General features: G+C 44.4%; 1 long non-coding RNA gene across 21 annotated transcripts in view; it reads left to right on the top strand.

Annotated features, from left to right (window-relative positions):
• Nucleotides 1-278: 278 nt before the first annotated feature.
• Nucleotides 279-20,530, top strand: part of LOC111185556 (uncharacterized) — a 69,812-nt gene continuing 49,560 nt past the window's right edge. For 4 of the 21 annotated variants that reach the window (XR_016392699.1, XR_016392693.1, XR_016392685.1 and 1 more), the window contains exons 1-6: nt 375-4,791; nt 5,192-5,297; nt 5,659-5,755; nt 13,396-13,505; nt 14,102-14,220; nt 15,942-20,244. This is a non-coding gene — a long non-coding RNA (uncharacterized LOC111185556). Of the gene's footprint in view, nt 4,792-5,191; nt 5,298-5,658; nt 5,756-7,722; nt 7,763-13,395; nt 13,513-14,101; nt 14,221-15,941; nt 20,245-20,530 lie in introns of all 21 variants that reach the window. The other 17 variants (XR_016392701.1, XR_016392695.1, XR_016392684.1 and 14 more) reach the window with 14 other exon arrangements.

Raw genomic sequence — 20,530 nt, 5'->3', positions numbered from 1 at the left:
CCAGTTTTTCACTATTATTTACAATGCTGCAGTTGACATCTTTCCTGTATCTCTTTGTGCTCAGCCGTGAGAGTTTTTCTAGGGAATGTAACAAAAAATAGAATTGTTGGGTCCTGCTTGATATTGCTAAATGATTCTTGAAGAGGCTGGACCAGTTTATACTGGGGGGCAGCTATTTTTTGAGCTTACATCATAGCTTTGCCCAGTGTCCTGATACAGACAATGTTTGTTATGCATTTCACCTTTAGAGATCTTCTAAACCAACCACTCTTATTCTAGATAGTTGTGTTTTACAACACTTTTAAGCTTTAATTTTTTTAAAAAAGAGACATATTCATTGTAAAAAAAATGTAAATAACTCATAAAGGTACAAAGAACAAGGTAATAACCATCTGAAATCCTACCATTTGAAGAAAACCACCATTAATGTTTTGGCGAATATCCTTCTGAGCGTTTCTGATGGAAATGTGTGTGTGTGTGATGTTACATAAAAGGAATCAGGCTCTGCTAGTTTATCACCTGCATTTTTACTCAATGGTCTGTTATGAATACGTTGAGATAGTTTTCCAAATCTACAAAACTCCTCTGATTTCCTTTCCTTTGGCCTGGGGTTGCTTCAAAGTTAGAAGATGAGAGGAAGGGAAGGGAAGAGAGAGAACTAATAGTGGTAAAGGGCTTAGCGTGCGCTCTGATTTCCTCAACCATCCCGGGAGGCAGGTGCTGCTGCCCATTGCACAGATGGGGAAATTAAGGTCACAACAACAGAGGGCAATGGAGTCAGCATTCAGTAAGGTCTGTGCTTACTCCACTTCATTTGCTCCACCTACTCCCCTGTTACCCGTCTCCCGCTGGGCTTCCCCAGTCCTCTGCGGATGCAAAGAATGGCAGAGATCTGAAGACCTAGATGTGAGGTCCAGGCCCCACCACAATCTTGGTGAATCATGGTGAGAATATAAAAAATCTGCCCCACTGAGGTAGGTATCTGCTTTCCCTTCTCCATCCTTAGGAAAGAGGGGGCAGCGGTGTCTTCCTGAAGGCACTCGGAGGGGGGTGGATCTGGAAACATCTTAGGAAGGTGAAGGGACATGCCTCGGGGGGTGGGGAGTGGAAGCAGCCAGGTCCTGAGAGAGGGTTCCGATTTCTCCCAGACTTGGAGAGGGGAAGGGAGGGTCAGGGAACATGGAGAGGCAGAGGTATGATAGTTAGTAGATGCAAAGTCTGTGGCCAGTGGGGCGGAGAGCTGTGAGGGCCTCTCTGAGCTTCAGGAGTGCCCAAAAGCCTGTGAGGACTGTGGTCAGCTGTGGCTTCCTGTAGCCCCGGGAGCAATGGTAAAGGAGGAAGCCACCAGGGCCCAAGGGCCTCCTGGCCTCCTTCCCACCCCCGCCATTGTTTAGCACCACATAAGCCCGGTTTCTTGTAGGATCGCAGGATTAAGAGAGGGAACACCCTAATAATTTGGAGGCTAAATTATTTTATTGAAGTATAGTTGACTTACAATGTTGTGTAGATTCAGGTGTACAGAAAAGTGATTCAGTTATATATATATATTTTTTCAGATTATTTTCCATTATAGGTTATTACAGGATATCAAATATTGTTCCCTGTGCTATACAGTAAATCCTTGTTGCTTATCTATTTTATGGATGGTAGTTTGTATCTGTTACTTGCATACTCCTAATTTGTCCGTCCCCCCTCCTCCTCTCCCCTTTGGTAACCCTAAGTTTGTTTTTTATATCTGTGAGTCTGTTTTGTATATAGATTCATTTCATTTGTATTATTTTCAGATTCTACATATAAGTGATACATTACAATATTTGTCTTTCTCTGTCTGACTTAGGACTTCACTTAGTATGACAATCTCTAGGTCCATCCATGTTGCTGCAAATGGCAGTATTTCATTCTTTTTTATGGCTGAGTGTGTGTGTGCGTGTGTATCCCACATCTTCGTATATATATGCCACTTCTGTTGATAGGCATTTGGGTTGCTTCCATGTCTTGGCTATTGTAAACAGTGCTGCATGACACTGGGGTGCGTGTATCTTTTTGAATTAGAGTTTTCATCTTTTCCAGATATATGCCCAGGAGTGGGATTGATATTTTTAGTGTTTCAAGGAACCTCCATACTGTTCTCCATAGTGGCTGCACCAATTTACATTCCCACCAACAGCGTAGGAGGCTAAATTTTATTTTGGAGAAATAGAGGAATGTGACGTTCCTTGAATTTGACATTGCGGCCTAAACTTCAGGGCTGACGATATGGGAATGTACCCTGTACAGTCACCCAGAGCCTCACACTCAGAAGAGCCTTGCACTTGGTTTAATGCTCTGCCGTCGCCATCTTGAAACTCTTAATTTCTGAACAAGGAGCCCCACGTTGTCATTTTGTAGTCATGTATGAATTAGTAGCCAGTCTTGCAAAAATACATGCCCGCTGCCTCCCCACTTAGCAGAAGTTTCCAAATCTTACAACTTGAGCAGAAATCCTCACTGAAGGCTGGAGCAATTAAAGAGGACACTAGGGCTTTCCTGGTGGCGCAGTGGTTGGGAGTCCGCCTGCCAATGCAGGGCACACGGGTTCGTGCTCCGGTCCGGGAAGATCCCACATGCCGCGGAGCGGCTGGGCCCGTGAGCCATGGCCGCTGAGCCTGCGCGTCCGGAGCCTGTGCTCCGCAGCGGGAGAGGCCACAGCAGTGGGAGGCCCGCGTACCGCAAAAAAATAAAAACAGGACACTAACCACAGGTCAGCCCCACTGTACACTGCATGCACCGTACCCACCTCGTGTTTGTTTGCGCCGTTATATTTCTATAAGCAATGCTCGTTCACCAAATGGTCGCTACACACGTCTAAAACAGAGCTAAATATAAACTTAATATGTATTATTATAAAACTAAATGTGAAAACCATGGTGGTGCATAGAAAGGAAGCTGAGATGAAAGTGAGCTGGCGAGGGGTGGGGGCACTTTTGGGTTATTTCAGTGGAGCGGGGTTGAAAGTGCCAGGGAGGCCTGAATGGTAACACGTGTGTCCCAAGCGTCCCGGCTTGCTCCCAGTGTAAGCGCTCACCTAGTGCTGACAGTTTGGAGCATTTCTCCCTGCAGAGTTCCCTCTTGTTCCTTGGTCTTTGATTTCCACAGATCTTCAGAAGTTACACATCAATGTGAAGTCTTTGTATATATTTGGAACTGAATAATCCGCTGTTGAAGTCGTCAGATCCTGATGTTTACGATGTCTCTGCAGTTGGTTCCCTGGTTCTTGGGGGCGTACATGACTTTTTTATGGGGTGAGGACACTTTTTCCCCAAGGTTCTGGAATTCATGCTGCTCCCGCCTGGGGCTTCCAGAAGCCCCTGCAGTTACCTGAGCGTATGTAGGTGCTGGACAGAAATGCCCCCAGGGGTGAGGGGTTTGGGGCGATGGGTGTGACCAGGAGCTAGGGGACCGGGCGCAGTGTCCCTCTGACACAGACTCCTCTACCTACGTCTCCCCTCACTCACTCTCCCCCCCTACAGTCTGCTTGCCCTGTAATTAACACAGACACTGCTGCCTCTGTTTTCTTACAGGTAGCGTTAATCATTCACCAAGTATGTATTCAGGCACACACCAAAGTGCTCAGAGGTGGGAAATGTCGTTAGTGCCTCCAGGCTAGATTTTATTAAGTGCTTTCAGTGTTCTGGGCACCGCTCTAAGCATCTCTCATGGGTGGTTCTGTTTAACCCTCAAAACTACCTAATGAAGCAGGCACTCTTATTATCTCCTTTTAACATGAGAAAAATGAGACCCTGAGACACCAAAGAAATTGATGCAAGCTAGCAAGTGTTGGAGCCAGAAATCGAAACCCAGCTGAGCCCACCAATACGATCCCACACATGCTACCGGCCAAGCAGGTAGAAAGAGGAAGCTAATGATAACAAAACCCCCAGAGCAAGGGTGCGAGCTGACACCCACTGAGAAATTTGGGGCGTTTGGGCATGAGTGAGGTCAGAAGGCAGCAGCCTCTTTGGAGTGATGGTAACATCAAGCACGAGAGAAGCGCTGGCCCCCTCGGACTCCCAGGCAGTGACCTGATAAGGATGTGGCCCCCTGTGGAGACCAAGCCAGGCCAGGGACACAGGTGAGCAGTCAGTGAAGAGGAACCATTCTCGGCACTGCCCATTGCAGGTTACTCTGATTGTCTTCTAGTCCAGTCCACCCAAGGGCTCTGGGGCAGCCTCTTCAGGAGAACGTGATATCACCTGAAAGAAAGAGCAGGTTCAGTGACAGACCTGGTCCACCAGAAGCTTGAGGGAAACTGAGAGGAGAGCTTCGTTCTGCTTTGTGCCCCAATGATGGAGTGGAAGGCAGGTGGGGAGGTCTTTGCTCCAGGTAATAGGAACAGCTGTCAGAGCTAAACAGAGGCGTGGTCCCATCCAGTGGAAGAGGGGGAGTATCAGGGTGAACCTCACGGAACTGCCATTGAGGTAGGTCAAAAACAGAAGAGTATTGACAATTTCACTTGTTAATTCTAATTCAGCTCAGCCGCCAGCAGAGCATCAGCTGTGGCTGAGAAGAGGGTATATTAACACAGTGGATGGGTAAGTGCAGGGAGCGGGGAGAAGCCAGCGTGGGGGAGGGCAGAGGTCAGATAAGGCCTGAGATATTCAAGAGAGCCCTTGAGCCCAGAGAAAGGAGCTTGCTGTGGCCGAAACATTTCCCTGCACGGGAGCTGGAGGACAAGACCAGCGTCCTATGAATATCGTCCGAATCCTGTTCTGAGCTGACCTGACCTGGGGATGAGCATTACGCGACACACAGGTAGAGGTGGCCAAGCTGGCCGTGTCAGTTGAGTGTCACCAGTACCCATGGGCTGGGTGACCAGGGGAGGCTTCTCGGAGGAGGTGCACCTTGAGTTAATTTTTTTCAAGGACGGGTGGGAATTAAAAGAGTTGCAGAGAAAAGAAGAAGGTGAGAGCTGGAGAAATCTATTATACAATTCTACAGGTATTTTAAAACAGAGAAAGTCACAAAATGGTATGGATACAATGATTTTTTTTTTGTTAAAAACATGTATGAGTATATACATCTGCATGCAGACACTCATATCTATACATAGAATGATATATGGAAGTATATTTATTAAAATGTTAACTATGTTGTCATTACTGGGCATTACTTTCTTCTTTGTGCTTATCTGTATTTTCTAATTGTTCTGCAGTAAGCTGGTATTGCTCGTAAAACATGTTTTAGAGGGTAAAGAATATAGGCTGCCTGAAGTCCTGTCGGTGTGTAGACGCTCCGTGAGAGGAAGCTGCTACCTGAATGTGAGTTAGAATTCTTCCCAGGTGTTACTGAGGTAGTGAATGCCACAGGATTCCCACAGCTCCTAGGATACCTAACAGAATGGTTTACGAGTGCCCACTCCGTAGGTTTAATTCGATCTCCACAACTTGCTAGTTAGTAAAATGGGATAATGATAGTACCTACTTCTGAGGCTCTTTTTGAGCGCTCAGAGAATGTTACTATTGGCTTCTCTGTCTCTGTCACGCTCCCTCTTTTATACACACGCACTCTGACTTGAACACTGCTCTCAACCACCCACATGAAGATAGTGTAGACTGATAGTGTAGACTTCTCAGACTTTAATATGCACATAAACAACCTGGGAACCTTGTTAAAATGCAGGTTCTACCTCAGGAGGGCTGAGCTGGAGCCTGAGACTCTAACAAGCTCCAGGTGATGTCCCGCTGCTGATCCGTGGACCACACTTCGCGAAGTGAAGGTGAGAATGAGTTCATGTCCTTTGAGGACGTCCTGGAACAAAATGTACTTCAGCGTATTCAGGTATTACCTGTCACATGGATTCCCATCTCTCTTGGGCAAGTATTACATCACCCTGTTCCTCAGGAAACAGAAACACCTACTTCTATGTGTAAGACTCTGTGCTGGATTCTGGGACATCAAGGTCTCTGTTGTAAGGCAGGGCCCCTGCCTTAAGGAGCTTATATTCAACACCTAAACATAAAAATCTAGGCAGCCAATAAAAGAACCTATTCTGGGTGCCAAAGGAGGGCTACAGACAGTGAACGAGAGTGAGACTCCGGGGTCTATTCTAAGTTCTGGAGAGAATTTAAGTCCAAATGCTTCCTTTGAAATGTTGAGGAGTAGCAAATGCTCCAGATGCAGGGCTTCATTAATAAGCCTTAACTTTTTTTAAAGGAGTTGTTGGGGGTAGGGGTTTATTAATTAATTTATTTATTTTTGCTGTGTTGGGTCTTCGTTTCTGTGCGAGGGCTTTCTCTAGTTGTGGCAAGCGGGGGCCACTCCTCATCGCGGTGCGCGGGCCTCTCACTATCGCGGCCTCTCTTGTTGCGGAGCACAGGCTCCAGACGCGCGGGCTCAGTAGTTGTGGCTCACGGGCCTAGTTGCCCCGCGGCATGTGGGATCCTCCCAGACCAGGGCTCGAACCCGTGTCCCCTGCATTAGCAGGCAGATTCTCAACCACTGCGCCACCAGGGAAGCCTTAAGTCTTAACTTTGAATGTGAAAGTCACGTCTCTGTTATAAATATATGCTCCCGGGACTTCCCTGGTGGCACAGTGGTTAAGAGTCCGCATGCCCATGCAGGGGACACGGGTTCGAGCCCTCGTCCAGGAAGGTCCCACATGTCACGGAGCAACTAAGCCCGTGTGCCACAACTACTGAGCCTGCGCTCTAGAGCCCGTGAGCCACAACTACTGAGCCCACGTGCCACAACTACTGAAGCCCATGCACCTGAAGCCCATTCTCTGCAACAAGAGAAGCCACCGCGATAAGAAGCCCGAGCACCACAATGAAGAGTAGCCCCCGCTCGCCACAACTAGAGAGAGCCCGCGTGCAGCAATGAAGACCCAATGCAGCCAAAAATAAAATATAAATAAGTAAATTTATTTAAAAAAACAACAACAAAAAATAAATATATGCTCCTATGGGATTTGTGAAGTTGTGGCGTATTGTTTTTGTAGCAGCCAGCCTTCCTCATTCCTCATTAGTGGGGTAAACAGGGGTGGAGATACGGAAGTCATCTGGAACATAAATACACAGGCTGGCAGCCACACCGCTCCATTGTATCCATTGTTTAAGGAACACGTTTGTCTCATTCAGCTGCATCTTGTGGGGCTTTCAGCTTCTGCTTTATTCCATTTGAAAATTATTTGCTATCGAAACAGTGATGTCAAATTGGTGTAGGTGGGGCTTAGGGCCATAAATAAACACAAAATAGTTCAATACAGGGGAAACGAGTTATTATTAAGTCTAGGAGTTGTCCGCTTGTGCAGGTCACCCCTCCCAAGCCCTGTGTTTTGGGCAGAGCAGTCTGCCAGGCTTGAGGGGGGGCACTGGCTTACCTGGGAGAAAGTGTCATTTTATTTTATTTTTATTATTATTATTATTTGCGGTACATGGGCCTCTCACTGCTGTGGCCTCTCCCGCTGCAGAGCACAGGCTCTGGACGTGCAGGATCAGCGGCCATGGCCCACGGGCCCAGCCGCTCCGCGGCATGTGGGATCCTCCCGGACCGGGGCACAAACCCGCGTCCCCTGCATCGGCAGGCGGACTCTCAACCACTGTGCCACCAGGGAAGCCCCTATTTTTTATTATGTTTTAATTGAAGTATAGTTAATTTACAGTGTTATGTTAGTTTCTGGTGTACAGCAAAGTGGTTAAGTTATACGTATATACATATTCTTTTTCATGTTCTTTTCCATTATAGGTTGTTACAAGATATTGAATATAATTCCCTGTGCTATATGGTAGGACTTTGTTGTTCATCTATTTTTTATATTAGTTTGTATCTGCTAGTCCCAAACTCCTAATTCATACCTCCACCCTTTCCCCTTTGGTAGCCCTAAGTTTGTTTTCTGTCTGTGTGTCTGTTTCTGTTTTGTAAATAAGTTCATTAGTATTATTTTTTGGATTCCACATGTAAGTGATATCATATGGTATTTGTCTTTCTCTGTCTGACTTACTTCACTTAGTATGATCATCTCTAGGTCTGAGAAAGTGTCCGTTTTGAATAGCACAATGTCTTAGAATACAGAAGCCCTGCTGAAACAGGACGTGGTCTGCCCACAGAAGCAGTGGGGAAGAAGAGAGAGGGGACCTAATGGGGCACATTGACAATGTGATCAAATGTTAGAATATTTTCTTGAGTGGTTATTTCCCTAGGAAGCAAGAGCTCTTTTTGGAGATCAGGAATTTCTATCAGGTGGCGACACTTTGGAATGGAAACTCCTGGAAAACAGGGCTCCCTGGGGAAGCTTGGAGTTGAGCAGAGCTGAAGCTGGCAGGAACTGCCATGGGAAGCCATGGGGCCCAGAGAGACCCTCCAGACCTGGCCCACGGGGAGGAGGGGGGATGTAAACAAGATTGCCCAGCAATATCAGCTCTTTTTTATCAGGTGCTAATTATGTTCCAGGCATTATATCCTTTGATTCTCCCAATAAACCTTATGACCTGGATAGTAATGTTGCTTCCATTCCCAAAGATGTGGAAATTGAGACTTAGCAGGGCCAAGAACTTGCCAAAGGTCATAAGAGAATAATGGAGAGAGATGAGCCTGTTCTGACTCCAGAACCGGCTTTACTAAACACCATTCTATGTCCTTAAAGAAAAAGACTGAGCCACAACCTTAGAGGTTGAATGTAATCTGCCAGAAGTGTTTGCTTTCACTAGACCCATGAAACTCACACCATGGTCGGGACAGAGCACCCATCAAATCAGGGCCCAGGGAGACCTAGAGGGTCACCAGCCTCCATCTGCTGGTTTTCACCTGGTGAAGGCAGTGAAATCGTAGCCCCGGAGCTGTGCCCGGCCACCACTGCACCATTCACAGGGTTCCTACCAGGGCTCCAGGCCCATGCTGAGCCTCAGGGCAACATTAAGAGGCCCAGACTACCCCCTGGACAGATAAAGGGGACAGAGGTGGGATAGTTTCGGGGGCGTACTCAGAGTCACTCAGCCTGTAAGGCGCCAAGCCTTTGGCTACAGAAGTCGGCCCTTGACCGCTGTGCTCTGCTGTGTGCAGGCCAGAGGCCTGGCGACTGCAGGTGAGCATGAGAGCCACTCGAGGACCAGGACTGCGATCCGGACAGTGTTGGAGGCCCCTTTGACTATTGCCTTTGAAAAGGCTGAGGGCAGACTGAGGCCAGAAGAACCCTCAGCCAAATTTGCAACTGTTTCACCACACATGTTCCAAACAACCTAATCAAAAAATGGGCAGAAGACCTAAAAAGACATTTCTCCAAAGAAGACATACAGATGGCCAACAGGCGCATGAAAAGATGCTCAACACTGCTAATTATTAGAGGTGCAAATCAAAACTATAATGAGGTATCACCTCATACCAGTCAGAAGGGCCATCATCAAAAGGTCTACAAATGATAAATGCTGGAGAGAGTGTGGAGAAAGGGGAACCCTCCTACACTGTTGGTGGGAATGTAAATTGATACAGCCACCATGGAGAACAGTATGGAGGTTCCTCAAAAAACTAAAAATAGGGCTTCCCTGGTGGCACAGTGGTTGAGAGTCCGCCTGCCGATGCAGGGGACACGGGTTCGTGCCCCGGTCCGGGAGGATCCCACATGCTGCAGAGCAGCTGGGCCCGTGGGCCGTGGCTGATGAGCCTGCTCGTCCAGAGCCTGTGCTCCGTGACGGGAGAGGCCACAACAGTGAGAGGCCCGCATACAGCAAAAAAAAAAAAAAAAAAAAAAAAAGATAAAAGACAAGGTCCTACTGTGTAGCACAGGGGACTATATTCAGTATCTTATAATAGCCTATAATGGAAAAGAATCTGAAAAAGAATATATATACATAAAACTGAAAAAAAACCTGAGCCACTTTGCTGTACACCAGAAACTAACACCTAACACAACACCATAAATCAACTATACTTCAATAAAATAAATGAATAACCACACATGTTCCATTCTTCTCCGGGGCCATCATTTCCCTCTCAGCACCCAGAGCCTTCATTCTGACCTGTGGCCTCCCAGCGGGGTTTGCCGCTGCACCATTCACCTGTGCACATGTTGCACAAGTATCACTGAGTGATTCCTTTGTTCCAAACACTGAGACTTTGGTGGGGGGCTGGCAGGGCCCTTTGACCTGGAGTCCAGCTTGAGGGTGAAGTTTGGTGAGGATGAGGCTACATCATAAATGCTGATTTCTCCCTTAAGCTCTATCCTCTAAGTCTGCCCATAGGAATTGAAAACTCAGAGAAGAAGACAAAAAAAAAAAAAAAGAAAAATTCCCAGCAGAAACCGTAAATGGAAAACTGACCATCCAGTTCCAATGGCATCTGGATCTGACGGAGAAAGGGTCTCGGACTCCACAAACTAGGGCAGGGTCTTTACAAGGTGTGCAGCCCAGTAAGGATGGTGGGTATGGAAAAAGTGCTTTGCAAACTCTGAAGTGACACTTGAGTGTGGGTTGCTGTTTTAATGAAATAAAATACATGTCTTAGAAAATATCCAAGAAATGAGCTCAGGAACTGGGGCAAATTAAAAGTGAAATTTGCAATCATATAAGCCACTCAGGGACCACAAATCATACAGTGCCTTAATTTTTCACCCTAGTCACAAGTTGCTGGTTTGAGGCCCAATTTCTAGATTCCCTTTTGAGTTCTTCCTTTCCAGAAGGCATACTCGTCTCCCTGCTGTCCTCTGCCTCTCTTCTTCTCCACCGCCACCCAGGGCTGTGACATACGTCTGTGCAGTTTGTCCCCAGCACAGCTGCAGCAGGGGCCATTCACATCGAAGTCTACATGAGTCAGACCATTGATGCTTTTTTTTTTATAACATTTTTTTGTAGTATAATTGCTTTACAATGGTGTGTTAATTTCTGCTTTATAACAAAGTGAATCAGTTATTCATATACTCTGTATATGATATACTCTGTAGATACCCATATCTCTTCCCTCTTGTGTCTCCCTCCCTCCCACCCTCCCACCCTTCTAGCTGGTCACACAGCACCGAGCTGATCTCCCTGTGCTACGTGGCTGCTTCCTACTAGCTATCTATTTTACGTTTGGTAGTGTATATATGTCCATGCCACTCTCTCACTTTGTCCCAGCTCACCCTTCCCCCTCCCCGTATCCTCAAGTCCATTCTCTAGTAGGTCTGTGTCTTTATTCCTGTCTTGCCCTAGGTTCTTCATGATCTTTTTTTTTTTTGGATTCCATATATATGTGTTAGCATACGGTATTTGTTTTTCTCTTTCTGACTTACTTCACTCTGTATGACAGACTCTAGGTCCATCCATCTCATTACAAATAACTCAATTTCATTTCTTTTTATGGCTGAGTAATATTCCATTGTATATATGTGCCACATCTTTATCCATTCATCTGTTGATGGACACTTAGGTTCGTTCCATGTCCTGGCTATTGTAAATAGAGCTGCAATGAACATTGTGGTACATGACTCTTTATGAATTATGGTTTTCTCAGGGTATATGCCCAGTAGTGGAATTGCTGGGTTGTATGGTAGTTCTATTTGTAGTTTTTTAAGGAACCTCCATACTGTTCTTCATAGTGGCTATATCAATTTACATTCCCACACACAGTGCAAGAGGGTTCCCTTTTCTCCACACCCTATCCAGCATTTATTGTTTGCAAATTTTTTGATGATGTCCATTCTGACTGGTGTGAGGTGATACCTCATTGTAGTTTTGATTTGCATTTCTCTAATGATTAGTGATGTTGAGCATCCTTTCATGTGTTTCTTGGCAGTCCGTATATCTTCTTTGGAGAAATGTCTATTTAGGTCTTCTGCCCATTTTTGGATTGGGTTGTTTGTTTTTTTGATATTGAGCTGCATGAGCTGCTTGTAAATTTTAGAGATTAATCCTTTGTCAGTTGCTTCATTTGCAAATATTTTCTCCCATTCTGAGGGTAGACCATTGATTCTTAAACCCGGCTGCACAATGGAATCGCTTGGGGGACTTTAAACATTATTAATGTCTTGGTCACTCCTCCAGAGAGTCTGATTTAATTGGTTTGAAGTACAATCTGGGCACTGAGATTTTTTTAACTTCTCAGGTAATTCTAATATGCAACCATGTTTGAGAACCACTGAATTAGACTATGCTGAGAATGGCATCCCCTGGGGATGTGGGGTATACAACCTGCTAGCCCTTCAGCTTCGCTCTGCTCGCCCCCATATGTGGTCTTCAATGACCTGAACTCGCTAGTGGGAGAGATCACAGACTAAATACACACTTTTCTGAGTCTTGTTTTCCCTAGGGCTGGGATTGAGGTTAAGGAGAGCATAGGTACTGATCTCTGAGTCTTTGCAGGCTCTCTTAACACTTCCTGCATCCTTCTGAGGGATGAGGGAGAGGCAGGGGTCTAATCCCACTGAAAACTGGGAATTTTTCAAGCCTGGTTTTGGAGGCTACCCAACTCCGGTGCTCTGCCCAGGGTGAGCATGCTGTTTTGATCGCCTGGCTGAGAGAGTGATTTAGGCCCTCGGAAGAATCTGGCTTATTTCCCCTGGTACCTAGGTCATTCCGTGATTATAAATCAGCCACTCTTAGCAGCTGCCTTTCCCTCTCCCAGGCCGCAAGGGAACTGTGCAGTTTTTACTGAATTAGCAACTTAATTGCAATACATATAGCTCTAATGCCCCAAAGAAGTTATGGCAGCTCCCAAAGGTGTCTGGCTTCCCACACTCCCCCTACCCCAACCTCCTCTCCAAACTCAGGGAGCAAGTTAAACTCTGAGCAATTTGAACTTACTAAGTCACAGCTTCTGGAATGAACTCACTTTGTTTTGCATATGTCAGTATCATCAGATCCTGCCATCTGAATTTAATGTCACCATTTCCTATAACAACTAACGTCCTTCAAATGGGACAAAGAGGCTGACCAAAAATCCCACAAAAACCCAGAGAAATGAGACAAATATGTGATACAAGCAAATCTGTTGACTCACGGTTCGGTCAAAAGCTCGCCTGTTTTACAGCGTAGATGCTCTGTAACTCACTGATGCTCCCCCCACCACGAGCGCATCTGTCATTCTAAAATTACAAGTTGAACTTCTTGGCTGAAACCTTGCATCTGGCATGTGTATTTATACTTGGCATTTCAGAGTTAATATTTTTGGTTCAGCAGAGGGATTTAAAACAAACATTTTCTGAAAAGTTCCAAATTCTTGAGCAGATATTGGAATCCGACTAAAGTGAATGAGAGAGAGAGAGAGAGAGAGAGAGAGAGAGAGAGAGAGAACCAAGTATGAAAGAGGCTGCTAGTGGCTTACCCAATATCTGTTCTACTCTTTTTTATATAGTCAACAGTACATCCTCCAATTTCATCCTTTCTTCCAATGGTGTCCTTTTTTTTTTCTACTCTTTTCCCTTTGTAATTTTTAAAAATTTACATTTCCCAGATGTCTTTGCAGCTTGGTATGGCCACAGGATCAAATTCTGGTCAAAGAGGTAGAAGTGGAAGTATGACATGGAACTTCCAGAAAGGATTTCTTGAAAGGAATCAAATCAGGTGAGAGGTGTGTCCTTTTTTTTCTTTTCTTTTTCTCCTACCTTCTAGAATGTAGACATAACGCCAGAGCTTCAGTAGCCATCATGGACCATGAGACGACTTGGAGGAGGAAAGCCAGGTGCTAAATTTGGGTGGTGGCAAAAGAGGCCACTGGTGACAGAGGGATCAGCCTTGTATTGACACTATCTACCTCCGGATTTTTTATATGTGAGAGAGAAATAAACTTATCTTGTTTAAGTTAAAGTTATTTGGGGTTTTTATTTATACAAAAACAAATCTGATCCTGCATGATAGATGAGGATAGGGTAAAGTTAATAGAAAAATCATTTCTTATACTATGTCAGCACACTTTGGCCCATGTTAGCCCATCTGCTAGAGTGAGCAGCATGACTTGAGGACATGGACATAACTATGTCTTGTGCTCAGCAAGGTTAAGCCACGTGCCTCAAGTCACCCAGCTAATAAGCGACAGAGGCAGTATTCTAACTCAGCCTATGCGTTTACTTAAAACTGCTGTCCCTGTCAGTGCAGCATGAGTCAATAACTACAGCTCTGTAGAATGTGCAGTTTTTAATCAACAATATTATTATGTTTAGTCCTTAGCAGGCTGTGTAGTGGTCAGATCCGGCCTGAATCCATTCCGCACCCAAGGAGCTTGGGAGAGATTTGCTTACCCCAAAGATGCTCCCCTTCTGGAATCTACTGGACTTTGCAAGTAAGGCTTCTGTGTGTCTCTCCTTTATCCAGCCCCCACCTGTGATGCCCCCACATAAATGGTAATAGATTCTGTATAACAGGAGAGAAGAGACTGCTGAGGGTCCATAGAAAGTTGCCTTTGCTTAGAGGATTTAAGTCACAGGTGGTTCCATGGACAAGGTTTGATGACCTCCTACAACTGGACTTTCAAATCCAGGCAGTTACTAACAATATTGACAATGTAGTGTGAGAGAGCCCTCAACAACTGACGTGGCTAATCGGGGATGTGAGATGTGTTAACCCATCAAAATTAAGGAGAGGGAAGTCTTTTGGTTTATTTGGGCCATTCTGGTTCAGTGAGTGTAGTGACAATGAAATTTATTCAAGAGAACTTTAAGTCACGCCCTGGAAATACCAATTAAGTGACAAGCCGTCTGCTTTTCTCTCCATACCCAGAATAGTCTGTTATCCTAGTGTAGGGCCTGCAGCAGAGCTGTGAGGGCAGTGCTAGGTCCTGGAGTGAGGCGATGTCCTCCACGGACCACAAGGGCTCTGAGCGCAGGAGTACCCAGTGCTTGCTTCACTGCCTGCCAATGAGATGGGCTTCCTAAATGTTTGTAGCTCAAAGAGTTGAATGAACTTCTTTTTTTTTTTAACACCTTTATTGGAGTATCATTGCTTTACAATGTGAATGAATTTCTGAGTGCCTGTAATACTAACCCTGAATAATGCTTTTTCAACATCACACCTTAAGACAGTGGTTGACATGGGAATAAAACCCAATCTTAGAAATACCTATGAAATAATTATATAATCCACATAAAATAGGTCCTTTGTAGCTGGTCTTAGCACATTGCCACACTTAAAAGGAGCAGAATTAGGTTCCACTATGTGGAACAGACAGACCAAAATAATACTGACTTAAACAAGATTTCAAAGTTTATTTCTCTCTCTCAAAAAGTTCTCTTAGAAGAACTCTGACGTAGATAGTCAGGCAGCATCATTGTCATTGGGGACCCAGCTTTCTTCTATCTTGCTGTTCCATCTTTGTAACAAGTAGTCGCCATCCTCAAGGTCACCTCGTGGTTCAAGGTAGCTGCTGAAGCTTCTGTGATCACATATAAGTCGTAGTCTTCAAGGAAGAAAAACAGAATGAGGAAAAAGCGAAAGTCAAAAAAGGAATTCCCCCGGCTGTTTTCTAAGCAGTCTTTGAGGAAGCCCCTTCCAAAAACGTCTCCTTACATCCAGTTAGCCAGAACTTAGTCATATGGCCAAACTTAGCTGCAAAGGAGGCTGGGAAGTGTAGTCTTTTGCTGGGCACGTTGCCGCCTCTCCCTCTCCCCCCAGTAATATACGCCAGCAGTTCTTAACATTTTTGGTCTTGAAAACCCTTTATACCTGTAAAATTTACTGAGGAACCCAAAGAACTTTTGTTTATGGACTATCTATTAGTATTTACCATTTACTATATTAGAAATTAAAGCCAAAAAAGCATAAAATATTTGTTTATTCATTTAAAAATTATAATGCACATATCAAATCATCACATCATACACTTTAAATATCTTACAATTTTTTATCAGTTATACCTCAATAAAGCTGGAAAATTAAAACAGCTCCAGGACCTTCAAAAATATTAAAACATGAAAATTACAATTATAAACTCTTTCTGTATTAAATAGCATATTTTTCCAAAGGAAAAAAGAAAATGAGAAGTGATATTGTTTTGTATTTTTGCAGATTTGTTTATTATCTTACTTAACAGAAGACAGCCAGACTCTCATATCTCATACCTGCTTCTGCTTTGAATCTGTTGCCATGTGTTGTTTTGGTTGAACTGTATGAAGAGAATCTGGTCTCACACAGATGTGTAGTTGGAAAATACAGAAGTATTTAAAAAACTTTTCAGGTAATTGTGGATATTCCTCTTGGATACCAGACCAAAACCCAGGTGGTAAGTTCTGAAAGGCTAGTTGCAATGTGGAATCTGAAATTGTATCAATGAACATTTTGTACTCTGTCACATTAAAATCCATTGGTCTATCTTGTACACTGAGTTCATTTTTCCCACACATGATTTTGTAATATCATGTAGTGGTCATGTGGAAAATATTCGTTCACTGAGTTATACTGACCTTTCAAATGCTGACACATTTCATTATATAAATTTTTAGAAATTACATTTTAAAATATCAATACCGATCTCAAAAGAAAAGTCCACTTTTGGAGAAGTTGTCAAGCTCACAATGACAAATAGAAGTTTTCAAAAATTCTAATTTTCACTTGAAAGGTTGAATGTTATCATTGGCAACAAATACTGTCAGTTATTTCCCTTGAAGTGACAGGCTCATTTTGTTCAGTTTTGAGAACGTCTGCCAAATGCACGAGTGAATAACTATGGTGCCTCCTGCCACAGGCCTTCGAGGACCACAGGGTAGGCTGGGAAGTCAGTTGGGATGTCACTTGAGCACAGGGACCAGAAAGGTGACCCCCAAGGATGAGCCCCCCCGCCATGGCCTCCAAGGGGCTCTAATGAGGCACAGACACACTCTAGCCTAAACCTGTCCTCTTTGAGCTTTGTAGACGGCACACAAAGCGATCTATTTGCCTTCTGAAAAATTCCAAGCATGCTTGTGTGGCTCCCGTTTAGGCTGTTGAGGGATCAGGGCGTCCTTCCTGGTTGAGGTGGGACCAGACCAGCCCCACAGGCCCCGGAGGAGGAGCCCCTGACCAATTCCAGGACAGAAAGGAGCAGGGGGGGCTGCTGTAGCCACGATTCCCTCTCACACCCACTTGGGGTGGGGAGGCAGGGGAAGCATGCAGAGTTAATCCCTGGAGCTCCTGATGAGGAATCCATTTACTTAGGTTGCTCTGTTTCACCTCTGAAGGTACAATGGTGGTGGCTCTTTGGTAAGTGAATGGCTGTCTGCTGTGAACAGTTTTTCAAGTGTGAAGGAGGAATCTGGGTTGAGACAAATCATCCAAGGAAGAACCATGTGGAATCAGATTCATGGCTCTGTGCGCTGCTGTTACACTGACGTTGGTCAGTGTTTTACCCCATGGGCAGAGGACTTTAGCAACAACATGTATGTGTGAAAATTCTTTCACGTACACAGTGAAAGCTCTGTTCTCTCCCCCAGAGACTTTGTGTGTGTGTGTGTCTATATAGAAGTGTTACTCATATTACATTGCCTTGTGTCCACATAGATGTATGTATACATACCACATTTGTTTCTGTGTCTTGTGTGTGTTTACCTGTTACACGTATAAGCAGCAGTGACAATGAAAATCATTTATCCTTGGACTCAAGAAGATGAGGTTAACATTAAAAGCACATGGAGAGAGATCATTTCCTTTTCTTCCTGTATTCTAAAAATAATTTTATGAACAGGCAATATTATGAACATGATAAAAAAATTTATTAATTAGCATGAATTAAAGTGAAAAATAGGTCTCCCATCCTCTGCCCCAGACATGATTATTACCAGTTTTTAAGTCTTCTTCAAGAGGTATTCTATATATTTAAAAAAGAGTATGCACACACATACCCCTTTAAAAAAAAAAATGTGTTCTTTTAAACTAATGGAAGGTTAAAACAGGAAAATCACATAGCTTCATTTCCAGCCCCTTGTGTGTAAGCACAGACTCCAGCACACATATTTGTGTCTATGATTTACACATGTGTAGGTTTTGTGCTGGAGGAAAAATTCTTTGTTATAAGGAAACTTCTGGAACCTAGAAAACTGACTTCCTTCCCAGTTCATCTGGTTATTAATCTTCCTAAAAGTGCAAGACAAATAAAATCCCCATATCTGAGAACTTTGTGGTATCCCAGAGGCAGGAGAGAATCATTCCCATGGAATTGTCTTCACTTTCTGATTTGTCATCAGTTCTTAGGAGCAATCCAGTAAGGGTTTATTTAGTACAGCTCTCTGTTGATTTTATAACCAACTGCTGACTGCTTGGGACATAAAACTCTTGATGATTTACAAGTAGTGAGTGGGAAAGAAATCCATAAATCACATTCAATAATAAGAAGGTGTAGGTGAACACACACACACACACACACACACACACACCTTCAAAGGAAGAGTTGTAGGCATGACCAGAAAATATATTCGTTTTTAATATGAAAATTGAGAACTCATTGGTAAGAGGCCCACAGTCAATAACCTCAGAGAGTTTAATAGTACCAGGTGGTATTTTAATGTAGAGCAAGAGGTTTTATTTCTTAGAGAGAAGACGCTGGTTCCCACTTTTGAAATGTTCAAAGGAGTTTTTATGGTCTCTGGAGTAAAAACCTTTTTTTTTTTTTCCTAAAAACTTTCACCAACCAAGCCAGGAATACTGATGGTTATCAGTTTTCTGATATTATTGAAACTCTTGAAACTATTATGCAACAAATATTTCTCAAACACTCAAAGATTTTTTTAATGTCATTTTTTTCTAGGACTGTGCTTAGAAAAATCTCTAATAATATGCTAAAAGTAGAAAAAAATAAGTTTCTAATTCCAGGAGAGTCCTAGAGTTTCAGGGAACTGCCAGGGAAATATAAAGCAAAAAACCTTGAAAAACATTTTTTTGGGGAAAGTGAAATTTAATAAATATGATTCTGCTACCGTGAATAGTTTGCGAACTCTCTGCCTCCAAAATATAGTATAATATAGACAGAAATTAAGGATCCATTTATCCAAAAGCCAATCTCATTTGGATCCTGATTCAAACAAAACAAAGAAGTAAAAAATTAAGCAGAATAGAGAAAACTGAAGACATTGAATAATGACGAAATATTTGAAGACATTAAGGAGTTATTATAAATTTGGGGGGTGTAATAATGGTGTTGTATTTTTTGGAGTTTTTATCTTTTAAAGATACACAATGAAATGTTTTAGGATGAAATGACTTGATGGTTTGGATTTGCTTTTTAAAAATCCAGGTGGGGGATTGTGGGTGGGAGGATAAAAGATGTAAGATTGGCCATGAGTTGAGGGTGGGTAATGGCTACATAGGGTTTCATATACTGTTCTCTCTAATCTTGTACTTGTTTGAAATTTTACATAATGAGAAAAAAAAAAGAGCTAAGTTGAACTAGAGTGGTTGTTAGCTATTTGAAAAGTTCTTCGTTTATTCATTTCACATTTGTTATTCACCAGGAACCAAGCATCCGTAGAGGGCTTTGCGTGAGGCCCTTGGTGACTGTCAAGGGGTGTAAGCGGCAGTCTGCCGACAGTGCCTGCTTGTGACAGGCGGGGACACTACTGAGAGCTAGGCTGCCCGCCCCCTTCTCTCGGTTGGTAAGAAGGTGTCTATCCCACGACCACTGTGAGGCACTTCCGTTTTGGGGGAGAAACACCAGCCCCCTGGGGGTGTGGACCTTCAGCTCAGCCCCACACCACTGACCCGATAGTAAACAAGGCCAAAGACGAACCCCAGAGGGCCGAAGCTGAAAACAGCCACCCAAGGCCAGCTCATCACAAACAAGTGTTTTGTTTTTACACTGTACACCCCACCCCCCCCAAAAAGTGGGGGGAGCACTTAAAGGGCTGTTTTGGAGCAGAGCCACTTGCTGCATTTGAAACTTAGACCCGTGCCAGGTTCAGTGGAGCGAAAGGGAAAACGATTGCCATCCCTGCAGGGTACCTACCTCTCAGGGCCCTGCAGAGGGCGTGGCCAGACCCACACTGCAGGAGAGATCAGCCCAAGAGGAGAAAGAAGTCTAAGAGCTTTGTGAAAGTTTCTTCCCTTTGGTGCCTGGGCCTCATTACCCAGGCTTGGAGGGTCCGTTCCTGTCCTATCAAGGTTGGCAGCGGTCATCAGTGCCTCCAGACCAGAGGCCCAACCCAAACTGGCTCCCGAGAGATGTGAACATTTAGTTCTCAAGACACCCGTCCCCTTTGATTAACAAGACCTTTTTGGCTTTGTTCTGAATGATGTGTAGATTGCCAGAGCATGCCCAGCCATGGCACCCCGGTGAAGACTGAAGGTAGAGGAGAGGGATGTCTCCTGGTGCTCCGGTCACTGACATCTGGACTTTCCCAGCAAGGTCAGTATCACACCCTATGTGCCTCTGGGTCTTGCCCTAACCAGGAAGTGTTCAGAATCAGATCACAGCTCCCTCGTCATTAAAACTCTTCAATGACTTCCCAATTGCTCTGCAGACACATACTAAGATGTTTAACAAGGCCGACAATGGCCCATGGGTTCTGGCCCGGACACTGGACCTTTGAGCATGTGCCTAAAGCCAGGGCCACGTTCCACACCAGGAATCTCAGGGTGGATGGCATAGCTGGGACCAGACAGACCCCAATTCACTCTCCCCAGATCACAGT

The sequence above is a fragment of the Delphinapterus leucas genome, chromosome 3 (assembly GCF_059928025.1).
Source record: "Delphinapterus leucas isolate spDelLeu-1000000601 "Yukka" chromosome 3, BTC_Dleu_Yukka2, whole genome shotgun sequence".
NCBI classification, from domain to species: Eukaryota; Metazoa; Chordata; class Mammalia; order Artiodactyla; family Monodontidae; genus Delphinapterus; species Delphinapterus leucas.
This window is presented reverse-complemented; position numbering and strand designations above follow the sequence as displayed.